Below are 12,768 nucleotides of genomic sequence, written 5' to 3'. Positions count from 1 at the left end.
AGCTTTCCTGCCTCACCTTCCAATTTACTAACACGTAATGGTTTGTCTACAAATGAGAATTCTAGATTATTGTTTAAACTGGTTTTACAATTCTGCTTTGCCAGTTAGGATGCTAACAGCAAACTAAGGTCTGAAACTAAACTGGGCGTGAGGGAGGAGAATGCATGCAAGTGCAGAGCTCATTTACATAGCGTACAATCAAGATTAGGAGTTATAGCTGGACCAACTAAGTATGTGTAACCATACAATAGGATCTCCATTACCCCAGACAGATATAGGTATGATCAAAGTGGATACAATCTTTACCTCACTTTCTTATGGTGCTCTGACCTCTGATTAAATGTTTAGTGCATTTTAGCCAACAAATCATTTTCATGTATGAGGCCAAAATTTCAGCAATAATAATAATAATAATAATAATAATAATAATAATAATAATATAAAAAAGCAGCTTTCTCACAGAACAAAATGGATAGTTTATGGATACAATTACATAAAACTACATTTTCATTCATAAAATAGCTATTTTAATATGCATTATTTAAAGACAACTTACCAAGACTCAATGAGGCAGTCAAATCAATAGCACAGGTTATGTGTCTGAAAGGTTCAATATTCAGATACATCTCAAGCATGCTATAAAACAAAAGCAAACAAACTGTAAATATTCTCTATTTACCACTGGTTATGTCATTCACGCTAAAACAAAATCACTAGAATATTTGGCATTCCCAGTTATTACAATTCCCTCAATCATTTCTAAATAATTCTACTGTAACAATGTGGCTGTGTCCAGGCATCACACTAAAAAGTGTTTCAGCGTTATGTGACTCAGCCTAGCCCTCTTTAAGTTGTACATTTCCCTTCTGCTGTCCTCCTCCTGCATCACTCAGAGGTGTAGTTCAGAAGCTTTCACTTCTACTTGCAGTTAACCGTGACTTGTCATGTTGTCCAAACTGGGAATTGTGGTTAATATAAAATATTCTTAGTTTCAACAAGGCAGTTTATTTTAAAAAAAAAAAAACCTTGAAAATTAACCATAGTTAGTTTTAATCACACCAGATAACACAAACTGCAGTTAAAAGAATGTGAAAGCAAAATGTTAACAACTACTAATCCTGGCTGTGCAAAAAGGGGAAGGAAGCCTGTACAACATCCGAACAAGACCCCAATGTTTGTTTAATGTACTCTATTTTCAGATCAGATGATCTAACCACAGAATTCTGCTGCTTGAAAATAGGGTTCAAGATACTCAACAATCTCCCCCCCCCCTCATTCTATCACATGGCTATACTGAATACAGTAAGCAAATATGCCACCCAAAACCTAGATATACGGTATGTACTCAGAAACACATCCTACTGAGTGAGTGAGCATGCACAGGATTGCAGGCCTGCCTCTGCTCAGAACATCTGAGTGACTCACCAAAACACAATGTTATTTATTCTGAAAAAGATAGAGACATCCTCCAGAATTCTGCAGGATTCAAATGCACAGAGAGTTCTCACACAAGTAGGAATACAGTAGGATGCAAGGACTGTTGAGCAGTCTCTACCTCCATAAGCTCACTGGGCTGGGACATCTGCACTGATGTAAATTAAAGTAAGCTTTAGAGCAGAGGTGGGGAAGCTACTGCCCTCCAAGTGTTGCTGGTCTACAATTTCAACCATCCCTGACCATTTGGTCATGCTGGATGGAGTTGACATGGCTTAGAATCCTACAACATCTGGACAGTCACATGTTCCCCCATCTCTGCTTTAAAGAAAAAACTAGTAGTCTCACTGTATCATTTTACAGCCACTAAATAGATCAAAATCCCAGCCCCCACCCCAAAACCTAGGCACAATCTTCACCATTACAGGACCAATTTACAACTTCACAAGTACAATATGAAGTTTCAGAGTTAGAGTTGAACATATTCACTTTTTAAGTTCTTGCAAATTCTCACACTAACTTTTTGTGAATAACTTCACAAATTAAACATAGAATTCCAACCCTTCTTCCCAAGAAAGGGTGCTACATTTCTTCAGTTTATGTAAACATCACATTTTCTACAAATTTATACTATATTTATGCTACAGTGTATACACATATTTTACACATACACACCCACACACCCAAGTCAGTCCACCAACTCATTCTACACTGAAAGCTGAAAGGAGTAAGATGCAAGTATACCATTAGAAAAAGATTTAGACCCTTGACAAGTTGCTAAGTTGGACCATGAATATGTAAAATATATATTCCTACAAACTCCCAAATCCACACAAGTGATGGTTCTTCATGGTAGGACTGTGAAGAATGAAATGTTTCTTTTTCAACCCCAATATCAAGTTTTAAAGCACTAGCATGTGCATGGATGGGTTGGGGAAGAAAATTACGAAGATTTTAAGCACTTTTATTAAACACCTTAGGATTTTCCTACCCCTGGCAAAAGGTCTTCCTGCACAGCTTGATTTCTACATGTCATTTTCACCAACCACTGAAATGACAAACTCATGTTTTTACTCATACCTAAACCAGGCACTGTGAGGACCAGTCATGTACTGTATACTATTACGCCCTCAATTCTAACAATCACCATCCTGCATAAACAGGGAAATAAATTATTATTTTATTTTATTTCACAGCATTTATATGCTACCTGATTGTAATAAAACCTCAAAAAAAATATCTAGTATGGAACAGCAGGAAACAATTCTCTAGCACAGTACTGTCTATGAAAAAACACAGGAGAACGAATAGATGCAGAGGTAGATGGAGGCAACATGAACATCCTTAAGGATTTTACACCTAAAAGGTATCAATACCACAGACTGGAAACTCTTGGCAAAAGCTTCAAAGTAGAACGTCTGCATCCATGTCCCTCACAACGAATATGATTATGTGTTAATAAGATGCAGCCTTACCACAGTGATTTGTGCTCTGGTAACCTCCTGTTAGAACTACAGTAATGTGGTGTGTGTGCTGTATGCGCAGTTACATTTGAAGACAATCCAAGGGGTTCAGTTAGTGCAGAATGAAGCTGCCAGTTCAGCTGGATGGAATCACAAAACACGAATTTTAAGGACTTACATTGACTGCATGTTCACTTCTAGGCCAAATTCAAGGTGATGGTCTATGAAGGAATGCCTTTCCCAGAACCAACCTGCCCTTGCCCCAATATCTTCAGAAGCAGCTCTTCTCTGCATACTACTGGTGGTGGTGGGCGTATATTACATTGTGATGCAAAAATGAAGCAGCAACATTTACCTTGTGGTGGCCCTAGTATTGGAATGCACTTGATCTAGTTCTAGTACAGTGGACGCTCAGATTGCAAATGCGATCCGTGTGGGATGCGTGTCCGCAACCCACAGCCCGCAGGGGCACGTCTGCGCATGCGCGGGTTGCGATTTGGCGCTACTGCGCATGCGCGACCACCAAAACCCAAAAGTAACCCGTTCCAGTACTTCTGGGTTTCGGTGGTCCGCAACCCGAAAAAAACGCAACCTGCAGCGTCTGTAACCTGAGGTACGACTGTAGTATGGTTGGCACTGACACTATTATCATTTTGGTGCCAAATACAGACTCACCTGTTTGCCTGAGCATTTGAAATGTATTGGTATATTTACTGTCCCAGGGTGAGGAGCCTGCTCTGTAGTGGTAGTCAGCTAAGTTTTACTCAGTGCAAACACACTGAAATTCTAAGCACAACAGGTTTACTCTGGGTAAAATTTGGTTTAATATGTTTTTAAGCTGCTATTGTGATTTACAGTTTATCAATTTATTTCAATATCAAGTTTGCTGTTTTTAGTTGACTTTTTGTTGTAGATTGTATGTTGCACTCCACCCTGGATAGGGCTTTGTACACCAAAGCCAGCACCTTGAATCTAGCCTGATAGTTAATTGGCAGCCAGTGCAATTCTTCAGCACCAATGTAATATGATGTGACTATTCCATCCCAGTGAGCACTCAAGCCTCTGCATTTTGCACCAGCTGCAGTTTCCAGGGCAACCCCAAGGACAGTCCCACATAGAGCACATTGCAGTAATCCAATCTGGAAGTTACCAGCACCTGGACAACAGGCTATCCTGGTCACGAAACGGCCTCAGCTGTCTTACTAAATCTGGTAAAAAGCACTACTAGATCCTAAGGCCTAGAGAGATGGATCCAGGAGCACCAAGACTGCTATGGAAGTGAGTGACTTTGCCCTCAAAGTGCCTTGCAAACAAACAGCAACACTTTTTCGAAAGATCTAAAACAGACCTCAGAAAATACAAAAAGGTTCGACTTGAAGATGCAACGGAATCAAAGAATTGGGCCTTCCTCATTGCCCTTATTGGCATGCAGAAAGACTCATGCAATAAATACATAATTACAAGGATGGGGAAGCTTTTCAAGCCTAAGGGCCACATTCCCTTCTGAACAACCTTCTGGGAGTCAATTGCCATTAGGGGACAGAGCCAAAGGCAAAATTAAAGTGAATGCAAATTTTACATATGTACAGTAGCTTAGTTTTTTCCAAACATCCCTTCTCTCTCCTCCATCCAGGCAAACAAGAAACATCATTCAAGGACACATTCCAGCCACACAAAAACATTCAAGGGTGGTGTGGAGCAAGGTCATATGAGCTGTGTTAGTAATGCAGATATATAAGCTAATCACTAAATGGCACCTTAAACTTAGGTTATGGGCACCACAATGGAATGTCTAAGCATCTTTTTGTGGTGAAATTTATTTGCTTGGAAATAAGCCCCGTTGTTTCCAGTGGGGCTTTCTTATCCTCAAGTAAGTGCACCTAGGATTGCAGCTCATGTGGCAACACAGACGCCAAGTCTGCTAATTCACACGGCAGTGCAGAAGCACAAGCTACATATCTTTTGTTGTGGTGCTGCCACATGCAACACCACAGCACTAGCCAGCTAGATGGAGAGGTCAGTCATCAACCTGGCATCCAGAGATCTCCACAGTTGCAAAATGCACCTGGCACATTGGGAATTTTGAACACCAAGTACGCGGTATGGCCAGGAAGGGGGTGTGGCCCAGGGACAGTCTTAAGGGACAGATAGGATTATAGGGCCAATTGTGCCCCACCCAGAGTTCCTCGCTACTGAACTATTGCTCTGCAGATAAACCATCGTTCCATTAGAGCAGTGATGGCCAAACTTGGCCCTCCAGCTGTTTTGGGACCTCAACTCCCATCATCCCTAGCTAACAGGACCAGTGGTCAAGGATGATGGGAACTGTAGTCCCAAAACCAAGTTTGGCCATTACTGCATTAGAGGAAATGAAATCCCATCAAGAAAAGACTATCTACTCAACTTCTGGATACAAGAATCACCTGCCAACAGGACCCATGTCACATCAAGATTCACCTTTAGCTTACTGGCCTCATGCCCTCATTCAACCCATTATTGCTTCCAGTCAGCAATGGAATTACACTGCTATCTTTCTCTTGCCTGGATACTTTATCAAAATAGTATCTGGTGGCCCTCTCACAAATTATGTGGTCAACACAGCAACAGCTTCCTCCAAGTAATCAGCAGTGGTTTTCACAGAGGAAGATGTATATTGAGTCCTCTACAGGAAACAGTTATTGCTGTTGTACAGGTGCACATCCTCCTTCATGCTGCTTGGTACAAAACAGTCCGCCCCCCCCCCCCGTCCCCCAGTAGTTTTACACATCAGTTCATTCTGTGTCTTCCTCTGAAAAAGAAAACAACCTTCTTTTCTACAAGTCCCACTTAAGAGTCAGGAGACCATGAATAGGAACCAATGGCGATCACAGTTGAAGAAACATTTTAAAGAGCATACCCCTAACATTCAACTTAATAGGAGTTTTGCCATTGGTTTTGTTCTGTGTTTTTATTTTGTTCATAGCCTCTTTATATCACCCATTAACAGAAAAGTATCTAGGCTGTGTGCATTTTTTAAAAAACCTTCATAAGGTGTAAAAATGCAATATGAACATAAAAGTGAGTTCAAAAATCAGAAAAAAAAATCAGAATAAAACAAGCCACAATGAAAAAGCAGTCTAAACCATTAAAGGCAATCAACTGAAAATCAAATGTTGCTGAAACGACCACAATGTAGCAGTGGACCTCTTTGGGCAGCTCCTCTTTGGTGGGGGCATTCCACAATGAGGAACCACCACGGAAAAGGCCCTCGTTAGAAGCCACCTGCCTCAGCCTTATTTGGCAACAGCATCTACAGAAACACTGCCGAAGATGATCTGAGGGGTCCAGTTAGTACTTTGTTTATACTCACTAGATTTAATTATATGTAACATTACATTGTTGCCTTCAAGAGCAGCTTTTGCAGAATTATTTTAGGGGACCGAAGTTATCCAGAAAGGAGCAGAGCAAAAACCATGCTGTATGTAAGTTCATTTCTACAGCAAAGTTCATATTACCGTAAGGCCTAAATGTTTATGTACTAAAACTTTCCAGGTCACATTCAAAGATTTTTTTTAATAGAAAACAAGCACTGCACTAAACAATGCCTGCAGGTTTGTATTTTCAGTAAATAAATACTAATCTTATTTTGTTTTTGAAAATGTGAAACAAATTGACAGTATCACACCTGTTTTCACTCCCTATTCACATTCCCAGTTATATGTTTCAAAGTTCACCATGTGATTTGATACACAAAGCGACTGACCCTCTAAGCTCAAGGAATGTTTGCATAATGTATATACCACTAACAAACAATTAATAATATAACTACTGTACAGATAAGACAAAGCCAATATGAATCAGCCTATTTCACACATAGTCAGCATATGATACTACTAAGAACGTCACCTGCATTACCTCACTGAAGGAGCAATGTTGTTTTAGAAGAATCAACACAGCACACACACCCTTACTAGCTTGCTACTTTAAGCTTCATTGTCCTTGCATCTTAAAGTCAAAGAACTCCTCTGTCAGATCAAAATCCCCAGGAGGAAAGAGAGCTCCATGCCCATCAGAAACCACACAATAGAGCCACAGCTGACAATGCACATCTTTCTGCATATGTACAAGAGGTCCTTGCCTACCCCCACCACATTCCCTCTCACATTATAGAACTTGCTACTATCCAATATCATCAAACAGCATTTTTCATGGAATGAATAAAGAAAGGTGCGGTAGTGTGCTGCCTTTTAAGCAGTGTGTTGTGTAATTGCAACAATGTGTAATTAAAATGCATGGTGTGGATCAGATCAGGGTAGTTTTTAATAACGTATGAACACACATATGCAATGCATGCACATACAAAACAAAAATGTTCTTTGTTTTCCCCGTTTAATACCCGGGAAGTAGTAAATGTGTCTTTGAAGATTAAAATCTGGATTTGCTACAGGTCATACACACACCATGAAGTCAGTTTATTACTATTACTAGTGCTTTCCTTTAAAATAAACAAAAACAATGAAAAGAAAAGAAAGAACTTGTTACATACACAATTATATTTTAGGGTTTTGTTATGCTAAGTTGTCTTAAATACTATATGAAATAAAATTCACAAGTACAATCTCACACCAATTTATTCAGTACACAAACTATTATTTAGAAATTATTTCAGAACTTTTCAACTTTCCTTCACAGCTCAGCTTTTAAAAATCTGAGTTATGTAGCCTCCCTGCCTGAGTTTCATTTTTGCATAGAACGTCAGCTTATGCCAACATGTCAGTGACATCATCAAGAAAAGGACAGAGAGCAGAAGACTGTGGGCATTGTAGTAGCAGCTGTCTTTCTAAAGAACTTTGCTATTTCCATGGAGCAACCTGTACCTTTTTTTTTTCCTTTTCTTTTTTTACAGATGGGTGTGCTTACTACCATTTTGAAGTGAAATGCTGTGAAAGCCAACTGGGGCAGTTTAAATCTAACAAAAAAATCTCAAACCTTTAAACAGTGTTCAAGATGAACCCACTTTAAATTTATTGTATAAATTCAATTTAGTAAACTTGTCAGAGATACTGCCTTTAACAAATTCTTTCCAGCCAAACATGTTGCACCTATCATTATCCCACCACAAAAAGCATGATTAGCTCACCATGCTTTCAAGCATTAGGTCTCTTAACTATTCAAAATTTAAAATGTTTGAGTAATGATTACAGTAAGTTCTAAAATATATTAATAGAAACAGAAAATTCAAAGCAGAAAAAGAAAACCACTCATGTATCTAATCTCTTAAATACAGTATACAGAGGGGAACATAATTTAATAGGATTTTTAAAGAATTACAAAAATATTTATGATTCTGAAATTCTGTGATTTAAGATCTGTGCCTGAAACATTCTGACTTGTTATATAGAGCACTACCTTTGAAAGCAAAGAGTACATAAGGAGCTAGTAAACCCAACAAAGAGTTTTGAGGCACCTTAAACACTAACAAATTATTCTAACAGAAGTAACAGAATCCATTTCATGAGATGTATGTAGTACCTTCCTTTGGCAGGTAATATTTGCAGGGACTCAGTGGAAGAAAAATGGTAAAAGGTGGCATTATGGTAACAAAAAGTCTGTGATAATTCAATTAGAGCTGAAACTTATTTAAAACATGAACAATGACTTCACAAATGTAGCAATCTCTGATAACACAGCCATCTTAGTATTGCTATGTAAATTAACATCAGAGGGACAAAAATCCATTGTCTCTATTCAGGCCCAAATGAACAAAACCTAACTTCCTTATAAATTATAATTCAGCTGATTTATACTTGTCTCTTTTGAAAATAATAGAGCCATGTAGCTAATACACAAACATCTTACCTACAATCACCCACCCAACAAGGTCAATAATCTGTTGAAGGCTCCTCAACTGGGCAAAGGGAAATCTATCCTTGCCTTTGACTTCAATCCATGTATGTTAACTCAGAAGTCCCTCGAATTTCAGTGAAATTTACTTCCTGATAAAAGTTCATAGCATTGCAGTATAACAGTGGTACTAAGAAGCCCTGCTGAATTCAATGTGACTCCCATGTAAGTAGAGTTAGGACTGCAGCCTTTATCTACAAAGACACAGCTGGTAAGGGATAAGCTGAATTCAGTATAGTGATACTCACTATAATCAATACAACTACATTTAAAACAAGTTGAACAAGAATATCGCCACCTGATTAAGTTTCTCTCTATTGAGTGATATTTTCTCAATTTTTCTATTATGAATTCTGCAACTGTGTTAAAAAAAACATTGCATAAGATATAAGAAGTGATTATTCTCTTCTACTAATTTATCAATAGGTCTCATATGCTATATGGGATTTTATCACTGACCAAATCTGAGGTCCAATATATTCAGTATGAGGACCATGAATAGTTTTATCCTACTGAAATTATAAATGAGTGTCTATAACCATACTTATTTAACCTATATATCCTTCCTTTTATTTGAAAATCTAAATGCAGCTAAACCAAAATTATAAGATCTATATTATGTAATTATATTGCAATGTTAGTCCTACTAAGAGTAGAACAAATGAAATTAAATAATGCAACTTAATCATGCCCACTAACTTCAATGGGCTTACAGTGGTACCTCGGGATGAGAACGGGATCCGTTCCGGAGCCCCGTTCGCATCCTGAACAGACCATAAGACGTGACAGCACGTCTGCGCATGCTGCGTTTCACCACTTCCGCGCATGATGTCATTTTGACTGTCTGTGCATGCGCGAGTGGCGAAACCTGGAAGTAATGCGCTCCGTCCGTTACTTCCGGGTCGCTGCAGAGTGCAACCCGAAAGTACTTATCCTGAAGTTTATTTATCCTGAGGTATGACTGTATATTGAGTAGCACTAGATACAACCCATAATCCTGCAAAGGAACTGTAATTTGAGTGTTAAAATTTGAGAAATGGCTATTAACAAATTGGTTTGTCTTTGGTGTAGATATGGCTGAAGGGTCTTTTTTATTATTATTAAATTTTTAAACTGTCCTTCATCCAAAGATCGCAGGACAGTTCACAACCCAGCAGTTCTGTATGAAAAAGTCATGTCCAAAAGGAACATCTCTGAAGTGGACAGCAGAGAAACCAGTGTGTTTCCCAAGACTCTAGGTATCAAAACATTTCTCATGGAAAGGATATGTGATTAACAGGCAAAGAAGCCAGGTACATTTCCTTTTATTTTTCTTGCCACCTTGCACACACATTTCATGCATATTTCATACATCAGTATCAGCTCCGAATGAGCGCCAGGTTGATTACAGAACATATCAAGTATGGTGCAGAAGAAAACACAGATGACACGGGAAGAAAAGTCAAAGTTGCCAAGACAACCAATAACCCTGGATACCTTTGCAACAGTACTGTTGTGGGCAGGAGCCACGACTACAAGAGCTTCTGCTCCTAAGAAAAGAAAAGAAAACGCCATCACTGTGCAAGAGATGAAATCTCTGGCGTCGCCAGACTGAACCTCGCCATTTAAAAAGCTGGGGCAGGATTCTCGGGGAAGGTGGAGAAGACATGTGGGGGGGGGGGGGAGAAATAAGAGCATGCTGCCTGCGTCGGATACACACTCGCAGCCTCCCCTTACACAAGGGTAGCAGCTCAGGGAGCAGGTGGAGAGGGGATTAGACGCACACCCTCCGCGCTACACGGCGGAAGGGGGAGGGAGGAGGACAAGGCCATTCTCCATGTACAAAGCAGGAGGGGGAGAAGCAGAAATGCGCGCCTCTCTCCCAGCCCCACAATCAACAACAAGAGTCCCTGGCAGAAAGGAAGGGGGAGAGGCCCGTCGCCCCACCACCGCCACCCTCCCATTCATGGCCACACACTCGGCGGCGTCAGGCTGCGACGCTGGGTCCCCGGGGACTGAGGCGCGTAGCAACCCCAACACCCAGAAGCCCGCGACTAGGCCTCCGCCCTGAGAGGCCGGCACCAGCCGAGCGAGTCCCGCACGAGCACCAAGGCGCCGCTGGGGCCGCCGCCGCCAGGGGCCCCTCCCCCCACCCAGCCAGGCGCACGGCAGCGGCAATGCGGCTCCCTAGGCTGCGCTCTCACCCAGCGGCGAGCAGGCGGGCAGGCAGGGCCTAGTCGGGTCCCCCGGGAAGGGGGGACTTCGAGGGCCGCGCGCGCACACAAAAGTTGGGAGAAGTTAAAAGCCCGTCGCTAGCGGCCGCGGAGGAGGGAGAGAGAGAGGAGGCGACACCGCCGTCCCGTCACTCCACCCACCCACCCCAAATCTCGATTCCTTCCGAGGCGATTGTCAGGCAGGCGCTTCGCGCAACTCACTCTCTTCCCTCGGTCGGAGCAATCGTTTTTCTCCACAGAAAAAAACGACTGGGGTCTTGCCACACGGTTCTGCCCCCGCTCCGAAGAAGAAGCCACACGGCATTCTCGCCTGGAGAAAAGGAGAGAGAGAGACAGTCCCTCTCCCGTCTCTCCCCCCCCCCCGCCACCCCCCATTGTCAGCCACGCAGCTGCCACCCCTTCAGTCCTTTCTATCGAGGAACGACCCTCCTCCATGCCGAGGAGAGAGGAGGGGGAAGCAAGTCCGCCTTCTCCATTAACACCCCCTTCCACTTCGCTGCGAGCACCCCGCTTTCCCCTTCAGACAGCTCTGCTCTTCTCCCACTCATTTAGCCAAGGCGCCCCCTTTCCTCCACAAGAAATCGGGGGGGTCGGGGGGATGTGGGTAAAACCCCCCAACTTCCCATGTATTACTACCCCCCTTTTTTTTACTTTCATCTCCATGCAGATTTCGGGGTGCGACAGAAAACTGGAGGTGCAGCCACACACCCGCCGCCGCCACCACTCATAAAAGAACACCAGACACCCAGGCTGACACCTCTCTCGCTTTTCGTCTCGGGAGAGAATAAAACCTCCACAACTTGCCTTTTTTTTGCGGGGAGGGGGGATGATGGGGGGCAAGAAAAGTCTTGCGGACACCCCCTTTTTTTCCTCCCTCGCCCCCGAAGTTCTCAAGGCAGCGGCTCCAGACACTAAGCAGCCATCCCCAGCAGCGCGCCACACAACCAGGGTTATTATACAACACACACACACACACACACACACAAAACCGGGGAGGGACCCCCTCGGCCAGCCCCTTCCCCAGCCTATCCCGCCGCGAAAGGGACCCCGCGGCGAGGGGCGCGAGGGTGCCTTCCCTTACCGAGGTCAGCAATGTCTCCGGCTGCCGTCGCCCAGGCTGCTGCCAGCGCTGACCTTCGCTTTGTAAGAGGAAGCTGGAGCTGCTGAGTCCTCCGCGGCCGCCATGTTCCCGTTTTAATCACTGGCTGCTTGTTTATTTCAATGGGGACCCTCCCACAGCTCACTCTCCTCCTCCTCCTCCTCTCCGCAAAGCTACCCAGAGAGAGGAGGGACTGGGAGGGCCGAGGAGACAGAGAGGGAGAGCAGGGCCGCCGCCGCCGCCACTCCCTTGCCTTCACCAGGAGCAAAAGTGGCCTCGGAGGCGAGTCCTTTCGCTCGGCAGGGAGGCAGGGCGCGCACACACCACGGCACGCACCCGCACCACGGCTTACTACCGGTCTGCGGGAGCGGAGAGGAAACTTCCTTCGCCGCCTGCGAGGCTGCGTTCTCGCCCTGGAGCCGAAGACAAATGAGCTCGGCCGAGCGTCAGCTTGCAAGGGGGTGGGGTGGCGGCTGGGGGAAGCAGCCTTGCTAACCCAGCGCAGGATTTGGAAATGTTGCCATTGTGCCATTAACAGACAGGGAGAAGGAATCGCTCGAATCTGATTTCTTTTCTTTTGTTGTCCAAAAGAAAGGAAGCGAGGAAGCATCCGTGCGCCACCTACGCTGGCGATTATTAATAGTAGTAGTAGTGTAGTAGTAGTATTAATGTAGGT

The 12,768-nt window shown here is 43.1% G+C and overlaps 1 protein-coding gene across 25 annotated transcripts in view; it reads right to left on the bottom strand.

Moving 5' to 3' along the window:
• Positions 1–12,518, bottom strand: part of NCOA2 (nuclear receptor coactivator 2) — a 126,987-nt gene extending 114,469 nt beyond the window's left edge. For 4 of the 25 annotated variants that reach the window (XM_083747554.1, XM_083747544.1, XM_083747542.1 and 1 more), the window contains exons 1-2: positions 12,075–12,474; positions 557–636 (exon numbers count right to left, since the gene is read on the bottom strand). The gene's annotated coding sequence lies outside the window, so the exon portion shown is untranslated. Of the gene's footprint in view, positions 1–556; positions 637–6,791; positions 6,913–10,256; positions 10,964–11,194; positions 11,416–12,074 lie in introns of those variants that run through there. The other 21 variants (XM_083747535.1, XM_083747547.1, XM_083747534.1 and 18 more) reach the window with 12 other exon arrangements.
• Between the last annotated feature and the right edge of the window lie 250 nt (positions 12,519–12,768).

This window comes from Podarcis gaigeae, assembly GCF_964106915.1.
Source record: "Podarcis gaigeae genome assembly, chromosome: 7".
Taxonomy (NCBI): Eukaryota; Metazoa; Chordata; class Lepidosauria; order Squamata; family Lacertidae; genus Podarcis; species Podarcis gaigeae.
The sequence above is the reverse complement of the archived record's forward strand: the minus strand, read 5'-3'. Positions and strand labels throughout refer to the sequence as shown.